Below are 11,561 nucleotides of genomic sequence, written 5' to 3' on the forward strand. Positions count from 1 at the left end.
AGCTAGGAAGCAAGACAGGCACAAAACAAGATATGAATTCAAAGAAAAAGACTAATAAATAAACGATATCATAGACATCAGCCAGACCTTTACATTTGGAAACAGCAGGGTGCCATGCAAAAGTCACTATGTGTGTGTGTGTGTGTGTGTGTGTGTGTGTGTGTATACACACACACATATATATATATATATACATATATATATGTGTATATATATATATATATATATATATATATATATATATATTCCAGCTGGAAAATGTTTCTAACTAAAGAAAGGAGGCCAGAGAATTTTCAAAAGAATTGTTGAGACTATGAATTGTAAAAGGAATATAACAAATCCTAGCTCAATGTCACCACAATAGATGTCAAGTTTTATCTCAAAAAAGCTCTGTATTCACCGTAACTCTTTTTGAAGTGTGCATCTGAGCCAAGTTCTAAAAGAAGATGCTGAAGAACCACAGCTAGAATCAAAACATATCTATTAAAGCTTATGTTCATATGACTAAACTTCTCAAAACAGCTAACTTAGACCACTGTCCCCACCTCCCCGTAGGAGAACAATCATTCATAACATTTTGTCATCACCCTGGTAGGATAGTAGTATATGAAGTACTTCAACTGGGAAATTCAGAGGAACTGAACACAAATTTGGGCTCTAATATACCAGGTTCTAACCCGCTCAGGTAAACCGCTGGGAAAACTTCTAAAAATTACTGACAGCAAGCTAGGACACCTGGACTTCTTTTCAGAAAAATTTTAATTTGCTAATTTTGGTGCATCTATGTACACAGGTGTATATAGTTGCAAAATCTCTTGCTTGAAAAATGAGTGAGGATAACCAATCCTATTTCTGCCTTTTGCAATAATTAATTATATTGGAAACATTTCTTGGTTTGGAAGATCAACTAAAACAAAACATAATAAATAATATGTTAAGGAGAAAACTTAGCTGTTTTTAACTCCTATGATACTCATAACTGCCAATATTTTCAATGGATTAGTCAAATTAAATAGTCCTGGAAAGCATTATTAGGCTACCATTTTAGTATTTCCCTCACTCAGTCCAAAGTCTATTTCTTTCCAATTCAGTGCTTCACCTGTATGCTAAAGCTCATGACGCTAAAACTAATGATCTCTGTACACCAGGAGTTTAATCAAAAAGCAACATTCAGGTTCCTATTTGAAAATCAAGATCTTGCCTTACACCCTGAGTCTCGTCCTCACAGTCCACAATTGTGCCATTCATATTCTATGTTCTCATGAAATTGTTAAAAATAAGACCCATACCAATGACTACACTTTAACGCAAATGGTCTTACTGTATTACTCCCTGTTGACTCTTATAATTACAACCCATCAGTTTGGTAATGCAGATTAAAACTGAAAGCTAAAGTGGACTTGAGTGTCCACTTCAATTTTTTTAATTCACAGATGCAGAATTGGAGGGCTGGAGCAGAGAAGTAACTTACCCAACATCCTACAACTAGTGAAAGACAGGGTCAGGACTTGAACTCAGATATGTTACTTTTTTCTATTATGTCAGGATACTACAATAATTTTCCAAGAAATTTATAACCTGAGAGTTCCTCCATGTCTAAATAGTACACACTGCCCCAATTAATCTGGGTTTGTTTGTTTGTTTTTTTTTTTCTTTCTTTCTGTGCCTTTGCTTAGCATCTGCCTTTTCATTTGGTCCTCCTGGCAGCTCCATTCTCTATCTTTTCACTGTGATTTATTTGTTCCTTGGTATGTCTGAACAGATTTACATTTCTATCATGAACTTCAACCCTGAAGTTGTCAAGATAAAGTGTTTTGGCTGGTTCTTGTCCCAACGGCAGATCAGATCTATAGGGGTCTGAAGTAATCTGCACTTAAAGATGTACTCTGAAGTAACACTAATCTCTAGGGAAAAAAATGTATTTTCTATCTTAGTATTAGGGATATGAAAATCTTGGTGGTTTTATGGAAAGATCTGGAAGAATATATAGATTTTATATATTTCACTTTACTCCAAATTAGAGAGCCACATTGTATATTTAGACTGTTACCATATAAAATAGTTAATTTATTTGCATAAATGTATATGTTATGTGCTAACAGTTATTTGTATTGCTCTGTGATAGATGCTTTTCTGATCCTGGAACTTTAAGAAAGGGAATATGAGATAAGCAGTTGCTCGTTTCATAAATTCCAGAAAAAAATGTATGTACAGTACAGGGTTCTGTTAAGGCACAAGTGACAACAGAAACAAACAAGTGTTATGATTCTCCCAGATATAAAAATAAGCAAAAAAACCATACCTTTATGTGATTCAATTATAAAGGCCTTTGTGTTAATTTTATATCAACTAGCCAGAAATATCCAAAGTGTTTTTGCTAAAATCCTAATTTTAATTATTGAATAATTAAGACAGTATATACTGAGGTTCATGTCTTTACACTACTTTATTCCTATATTTATTCAGAAAAGAATAAGTGACAGATAACTGAATGTTCGAGAACATTACCTACAGCTGACTGAAGACAAGAAATCACATGAAGTGGTCTATAAGTTCAAGACTGCTGAGATTAAAATAAATAAATACAACTTTTTTAAAGAGGATAGGTCTTTACATTCAATAAAATCCACTTACAACATTTTTATTCACTCAAGATTCAGGTGGGAATGTCTCCTGTAAATCCTTCACACTTTCTCTCACTAGATACCTGATAAAAGGAGGAAAACAGTTATCAGCAAAAAGAAGTCACTGTACAACCTGGAAAGCTGCCTTTCACTGGCTTTGATTGATGGTGACAGTTCAAATCTACCTCGATCTCTCTGATCACATTCTTAATGCTAAAGAATTGCTTGTATGTTCCTTCAACCCAGCTACATCGGATTTATTAGTAATCACACAGGGCAGGCAGGAAAAAGAAAAGACTGGCAGTCTGGATAAATGCAAAGGGTACAGTTGCATACACTGTGGTTAGCTTTAGCAAGCACAGAAAGATATTTCTATTTTTCTGACAAGCAGAAACCTACACTGAACAAGATAGTCATACAGATACAGAAGACTAACCCCAACAGGACTGTGCCAAGAAATGCACTAGGTGGTTGACCAGTGTCTTCCATGATCAAATATAAAAGTAAGCCCAATACATGCTCAGTGGTAGCGTGGATCCCGGACTTTCTCTGGTGAAATGTTCCCCAAAACCTTAGTCTACTCTTGGCTTTCAAAAATCTGCTTTTGAAACTAAATTACCGCTTAAATGAAAACATCAAAGGAACATTTGTATGACAGAGGGAAAAGACCTATTATGTCATCCAGCTCACTTCCTTGCCAGTAATGAATTCTGCCCTCAATTCTTTTCTAAGAGTTAGTCTAGCCCTATTTTTAAAGCCTCAGAGATGGGCACCCATCCTTTCCCTGAGAGAATATTTATTCCACATTTTAATAGATTTCACAATTAGGAAACTTTTCCTGAAAGTCTGTCCAATTTTTCTTTGCTTAATTTCTTTCCTTGGCATTTAGCAATGGCTCAGAGTTCTGAAAATCATTCAAAGTCAGTTGATCTGGAAAAGTGTAGCTGCAAATATCCATGATGCCTGTCAAACAGTGAGAGCTTTGGACTCTGGTGGAAGTATGCCTATCATGGGCATCTGAATCACTTTGATTTTCTCTATGAATTCTATTTATGTGTTTGCTTTATGACATATGATTTATATTACCATGACCTTGAATCAGCAGAAATCATCTGAAACTTTCAATGGCATATTTTTTTAGCTTAACAGAAATCAGCACAGGTCACAGAATACCACTAGGGAAAAGATCAGTTACTTGTAGCAAACTTCACCAAGGCTGTGGTCCTAATTTTTTCCAATATGGTAGGCCAAGCCTGGTAAGAGCATCAAAGGCATGAGTCTCTCAAAGGAATAATTCCCTCCTCAAAAGGGTTTTAAATGCCCACTTCAAGGAAATCAAATTTGGTCATCTGATGAGAAAAAATACATATATTTTGAAGAAGCAACCAACTTATCTCTATATTCTTAGATTTTATCTCCTCAAGCCTTTAATTTCTCCTGCCTTATTACAAACTAAAGACAATAATAATAGTAAAAACTCAAAACAAAAGGCCTAATTTAGACAATAAGCATTTCTGATACTTCTAAAAATATATAATTCTAGGTTAATTGCAAATCAAACTTTGTCTTTTGTATTGCTTTATGTTTACTTTTTGACAAATTGATATACATCTAATAATAGGAAACATACCCAATATATTAAGCTATGTAGTATATTTATCTAGAGTGCATATGCTTAGTTTTCAAATTAAAATTTCTCCAAACAGTATGATTTGATATAAAATATGTTTCCAACAAAAGTTTTTAATTTAATTGTCCTTTGAAAGCAACTGAGGTGCATAAAACAAGGTTTAATGTAATTTTGAGTAATTCTCATTATAAAACATCTAAAATAGAATGGAACTTTCATTAACAGCAATATCAGGACCTTTAGTTTTATCTTCCTAATATATGATGCAGTCATGTCATAATGGTCTTCAGATATTAAGAATTTTTTTTTATCCTTTGCTGCACTTTATTATCACCTTTCTGCTGTTTGTTAGTAAGCTTTTTCTAATCTCATGGCATCCGTATAAGCAAGGGACTCATATTAGTGCAATATTCCATGCTCTTAAGAATGCTAACATGCAAAAAGTATCCGGTTATACTGTCGTTGCTGCTAAAAATGGAAGGGCATTGTGCAAACTAGAAAGGGGCTCTTTTCTGTGGCACAGATGGAAAACATTGTAAAAGTTGCCCCCTCTGAGCAGATCAATTAGAAAAAGTATACTTTCCTTTCTTCTGACCTAAGGCAGTTTCCCAGACTGGATAGATGGCAAGCAGTGTGCTCCCTGGGTTTCAGCACATCACACTCGCCTGGCTAAATGCCCCTGGGCAGGACACAGGAGAAACAACCATATTCAGTGGCTCTGGACTGTGCATGTCATTGCCTGGGTTACCAGTCCATATGATGCTAGACAATAAGGAAATGCCCACCAAAGTCCTCCAGTTCCCTTATTACTTGGATGCTGTTTTCTAAAATAAGATCTAGTTCTACTGTGACTTTAAAAATGTGATATTTAAACTAGAATAATCAGAAACAACCTCTTCTTGGATAGGCTTTCCTCAGCATGAAATAGTGAGAAAAAAAAGAAAAAACCTGGAGATCTAAGCAGATCTGGAATCCATGTTTTAATATATATGGGTGGTGTCACTGGTCAAATTATTCAAATTCTCTTAATCTTTCCTGATTCATATAATGGAGGTAATAATGGCTGACGGGAAGACTAAATGAAATAACCATGAAATGCTTATTAAACAGTCTATAGAACATAGTTATATACAGTATCTGGCTTTAATTCTACATGGAAAGAAGACAGGGATATATAATAATCTGGCACAGAAAGCTGGCTGTTCCTTTCATTAAAGCTTGATTCTGTATATGAGTCAGTGTGGGGTTGCTATGGAAATTACTGAATAGTAAAGGTGATTACTTTAACAAATTCTTTTGTAGCATATTCACTGCAAAATACTTCTGTTTCTGAGTAGACTGAGGTATGTGGTTTCTTTTGGAACATTATCTAAGACGTTTGTCTTCAAGCATCTGAATTCTTTCTCCCTTCTCCCCAAACCCCATATGGGATATGATATTTATGAGTAAAAAAAATAAATAAATTAGATATCCTCAGAGATTTGCTGAAAAGACTAAACAAACTTTGTCTTTTTATATGAATGTTTAATTCTGGAAAAACTGTCTAATACTTTGATCCCATTTCTGCAGCAGTTTAATACTCTACGACTTCCCACCCAATTCTGCACAAAGAACCTTAAGTGGAGGGGTTAAAGTGGGTAAACATCATAGATAACTATTTTCTAAAGAAACTGGTCTAGAGAAATATAGAATACTAGATAGGCACTTATAGCTTCTTTTTATAATTTAGTTTTGTTGCTACCTTTTTAATAAGACACTTGTTCTTTAAAATGGAGACTATGATATTATCAACATTTATGCAATTGAAGAGTATTTAAAAAGCTTCATGAGAAAGGGGCTATATTAATCTACTACAATATACTTAACAAATATGTCTGTTTAAATGTTTCACATTTTCTTTCAGCTAAATAGAAAGTTTAATTATTGAAAAAAATCTAATAGAGGAGAACCCTACTGTGAGGCTGGCCTGGGGATTTGGTAAGCTATCCTGAGAAAGCTGTAAGGAAAGAAAGGCATTTTCTTAGCTAAATTTTCTGCTAACAACCAGTTCTGCTATATGGAAGTCACTTTGTTGTGAGCATTATCAATGATCATGTCTAAAGTTAGTATTCATGAGGGCTCACTTTTCTTGGATCACTTTCTAATGTTTTACTCTACAATTAAAAGAAAAATCAGATGTTTCTGTTATTCCCTAAGATACTTTTAAATTATGCCAATATAATTAGAATATGGACGTTTAGTAGACAATTACAGTACATGGTCTATAGTCCCATCCAATAGCCATTATCCTCAGGATCCTAAAAGAAGGTATATAATCCCTAGATAAAAAAGAATCATGAAACTTGGGTTGAGTTCATTCACTTACTCAACAAATATTTATGGAGTACCAACCTACATTGCACTATGACTTTAGTGCTGGAAATGCATGTTAAGCAAAGTAATCATGCTGAGTTCTTGTCCTTATGGAGCTTTTGATCAATTAAGGAAGTACTCATTAATTACATGATCATACAGAAATATAAAATCGCAACTCTGTGAAATACTCTGAGGGAGTGCTAGGTTATGCAGTCCTATATGAGTCTGTAACAAAGGGCTTTTAACATAGTATGGTCAGAAAAGGATTCTTTGAAAAACTTAACACTGGGCTAATGTCTGAAGTAACTAGAAAAAGAAGGAAGGGAAATTAGGACCCTCTTGCCCAAAGACCTTGAGGAGACAGAAGTGTAAGGAACTAAAATAAACACACTGTGACTGAATCCCAGAGAGCAGAGCTTTAGAAAATAGGTGGAAGATTTGCATAATTAACCTGAAAGAGACAGAAAGCCATTGGGATTTTTAAATTTTCTTTTAATGTTTATTTTACTTTTTTTGAGAGACAGACAGAGCATCAGCAGGGGAGGGCAGAAAGAGGAGACACAGAATCCAAAGCAGGGTCCAGGCTCTGAGCTGTCAGCACAGAACCCGACATGGGGCTCGAACTCATGAGCCTTGGAGCTATGAGATCATGACCTGAGCCAAAGTTGGCCACTTAACCGACTGAGCCACCCAGGCGTTCTAAAGCCACTAGGATTTTTAAAACAGCAAAAACATGGGGTGCCCGGGTGGCTCAGTCGTTTAAGCATCCTACTTCAGCTCAAGTCATGATCTCACGGTTGGTGGGTTCCAGCCCCATGTCAGGCTCCATGCTGATAGTTCAGAGCCTGGAGCCTGCTTCGGATTCTGTCTCTCGCTCTCTCTCTCTCTCTCTCTGCCCCGCCCCCACTCGCACACTGTCTCTCTGTCTCTCTCAAAAATAAATAAAAATTAAAAACATTTAAAAAACCCGTAGAGACATTATTAGAATTGTGTTTTGAAAAAGTAAGACTGACTGCAAAATGGAGATTGGAATAGAGATAAAGTGAAGGCTAATGCACTAGTGCAGAGGAGAGCCCACTAGGGCTTTAGTCTCTACATCTCTGTCAGAACTCTTTTTAAGATCATCGGTGACCCCCACATTCACTAATCACATGGTCAAATATTACTCACTTTATCTAACTGTTCAACAGCATTTGACACAATTGATCACTCCTTTTCTTTTTAAAATATTCTTCCACCCGTGCTTCATTTTTCTCCTTCCCAGTCTCCTTGACTGGTTCTTCCTATCCCCCCTTAACAGGCTGCAGTACTCAACAGCTTTTTCCATAGACTACTCTCTTTATGGATCCTCCCTGGGTGATCACATCAAATCCCATGACTTTATATCATATATCTGCATGCTGACAACTTGTAAACCTATACCTTCACTTCTAACCTTATCTATTGGATTTTTATTATCTGTCAATCATGCCAAAGTATATCTTCAATCTGACCTCCATTACTGACACCTGTTTCAGACCACCATCTTTCTACACCGTGTTCTTGCCTTTATCCAAATCTTCAAAAATATAAACCAAATCATGTCACTCTTTTGCCTGAGCTCTCTAAAAGTCTTAAGAGTAAAACCCCAAATTTTTCTCATGACTTACAAAGTCCTAAATGATCTGAAATCTACTATCCTTCTACCCTTTCTATTCTCTTCCTTGCTAGCTTCTTTCCAGCTGGTTTCCCTGCTGGTCCTAAAAAAGCTGTAAAAGCCCAGGGAACATGCATTTGCAGTTCTATCTGGAAAGCACTCTCCACCCAATATCAGGCCATCTCTTACAGTTCCTTCACATCTTTCCCCAGATACGTTTACAAGTAAACTTTTCTAGCCACTCTCTATAAAATAACACCCCATTCAAATCACTCTCCTTTACTCTTATTTATGTTTCTTCATAGAATTTATCACATAATTTATCTATATGGAATTTACACCTCACATTTATATGTATTTTTTAGTTTATTGTAAACCACCTCTTCCAAAGATTGTGAGTTCTGTGAGACCTGGAAGGTTGTTCTGATTATTAGTTCTGATTATTAGTTTATGAGACAGTGTATGTACACTGTCTAGGCATCCAATAAAATAAAACACTGGTAGGCATCCAATAAAATATCTGTTGAATAGATAAATCAACAAATCCATATAATCAGATTAAAAATAAATTGGCTTCTGAGAAGTTGAACTAAAATAACTTACATACAGTGGACACTCAAAACATAACAGTTATCAATAATTATTTATATATATTATTATATTTATCTGTCAGAAATCCCCATAAGGTAAAAAATATTACTCCTATTTGGCAGATAAGAAAAACAAAGCTCAAAAAAAATTGGAAATTTTTCTCGAGATTCCACAGTCAGTACATGTTTGATTAAGAAGTCTAATCTATGTCTTGTAATTCCTTTCCATTGTCTCCTATAAACAACCTGGGTATTGCAAGCATACCTTGACTTTGTACATTCAGGTAGTTGCATTAAAAAAAATTGGGCAGGGGCGCCTGGGTGGCGCAGTCGGTTAAGCGTCCGACTTCAGCCAGGTCACGATCTCGCGGCCCGTGAGTTCGAGCCCCGCGTCAGGCTCTGGGCTGATGGCTCAGAGCCTGGAGCCTGTTTCCGATTCTGTGTCTCCCTCTCTCTCTGCCCCTCCCCCGTTCATGCTCTGTCTCTCTCTGTCCCAAAAATAAATAAACGTTTAAAAAAAAAAAATTGGGCACAAAATAAGGTAATAGCTCATGGAATACGACAGGAAAAAAAAAGTGTCAGAAAATGTACATGTAAAATTCTGGCTCAAGCAATAACCCTGGTTATGACCTTAAACACACTCTTCACCTCTCAACTTCAGTATTTGCCTCTATAAACTGATAATCTTAAAACTTGCATAGTACACAGTGGGATACCAATGATTAATGGTTACTGCCTGCAAAGAATTATCTAAGTGCTAAATAATATTATCATTACTAACAGGCTTGGAATTTTGGTTCAGAACATTTGGCTGCTTATTCAAACTTTATCTAAACTATCTTAAAGTCTTAGGTCTTTAAAACTGGCCTTGCTAAAGCTTTCTCACTGCTTATTGTCTGAAGTGATTTATTTAGAAGAGAGTTTATCCTGTGAGTCTTGTGAAATTTTTAAATTTTTGCTTTTAAAGTTATCCCTCAACAGGAAGTGAAGAAGTATTTATTAGGAAAGCAAAACAACCTCCTAGAGAAGGGATTCCTTATGAACTTGCTATTTGGTCTCAGCATCCTGTGGTGGATGCTGCTAATTTTCTAAATCCATGATTGAGCCAAATTTCACAATGGCAATGGAATTCCTGAACACTTCCTGCCCAAAGGGATACAGAATCCAGGTACAACAAGCAAGAAGAGAACCACTGACTGGAAAATGGGTCATTAAAAAAAATTTCACTGTAACAATTCAGTAATTTTCCTCCATAAGAGTTCTAGATAATTCACTGCAGCACCATTTTAAGGGCTATTTTTCTCAATGAATAAATATTATTTTGATAATATATCACATATATCATGTATATAGTTTTCATAGATATTTATGGATTGTTTAATGGATAAGAACTTTATTAGAACTGGAAATACAGAAATAAAGACACAGCCACTAACATGAGAAAAAAATGTTAATGGAAGTAAACACAGGAGATTTTAGGGAAGATCCTAATTTGAGCTGAGGATATAACTGCTATGGCTTTTGATCAACATACAGTATAGTGGTTAAAACAATAGACTCAAGACAAATTCCTGATTACACTCCAACTCTGCTTCTTATTAGCTGTGTGACTTTGAAAAGTTATTGAATTTCTATGTACCTCATTTCTCCATTTTAAAACAGAGATATTATGGGAATGCAAGCTGGTGCAGCCACTCTGGAAAACAGTATGGAGGTTCCTCAGAACACTAAAAATAGAACTACCCTATGACCCAGCAATTGCTCTACTAGGCATTCATCCAAGGGATACAGGTGTGCTGTTTCGAAGGGACACATGCACCCCCATGTTTATAGCAGCACTATCAACAATAGCCAAAGTGTGGAAAGAGCCCAAATGTCCATCGATTGATGAATGGATAAAGAAGAGGTGCTATATATATACAATGGAGTGTTATTCGGCAATCAAAAAAAAAAAAAATGAAATCCTGCCATTTGCAACTACGTGGATGGAACTGGCAGGTATTATGCTAAGTGAAACTAGTCAGTCAGAGAAAAGACAAATATCCTATGATTTCACTCATATAAGGACTTTAAGAGACAAGACAGGTGGACATAAGGGAAGGGAAACAAAAATAAGATAAAAACAGGGAGGGGGACAAAACAGAAGAGACTCATAAATATGGAGAACAAACTGAGGGTTACTGGAGGGGGTGTTGGAGGGGGGATGGGCTAAATGGGTAAGGGGCACTAAGGAATCTACTCCTGAAATCACTGTTGTACTATATGCTAACTAATTTGGATGTAAATTTCAAAAAAAAAAAATAAAAAATAAAACAAGTTAAAAAAATTTTAAAAATTAAAAAAATTTTTAAAAACTTTAAAAATTAATAAATAAACAGACATATTAGTGGAACTTACCCCATAGGACTACTGTGAATATTAAATTAGTTAATATGCTTCCTCTAAGATGAACATAGTTATTAGTAAGAAGTAATCAATTAAAAACAAACACTGTCAGGTCTACACTAGACAGAATATAGAAATATTATTATGTATTACAAAATTATTATGCATGTTACATATATACAGAAATATTACATTTATAAATATATATATAAAATAATATTATATATACACACACCAGCTGACAGCTAATGAATAGTATGATCTTTTTGGAGTTTGTTGGACAAGCTCCTGTGGTTAGACATCAATCTTTTGAATTTATATAGCACCTACCAACTAGCTTT

Source organism: Herpailurus yagouaroundi, unplaced genomic scaffold, assembly GCF_014898765.1.
Source record: "Herpailurus yagouaroundi ecotype Mexico unplaced genomic scaffold, PumYag 28, whole genome shotgun sequence".
Taxonomy (NCBI): domain Eukaryota; kingdom Metazoa; phylum Chordata; class Mammalia; order Carnivora; family Felidae; genus Herpailurus; species Herpailurus yagouaroundi.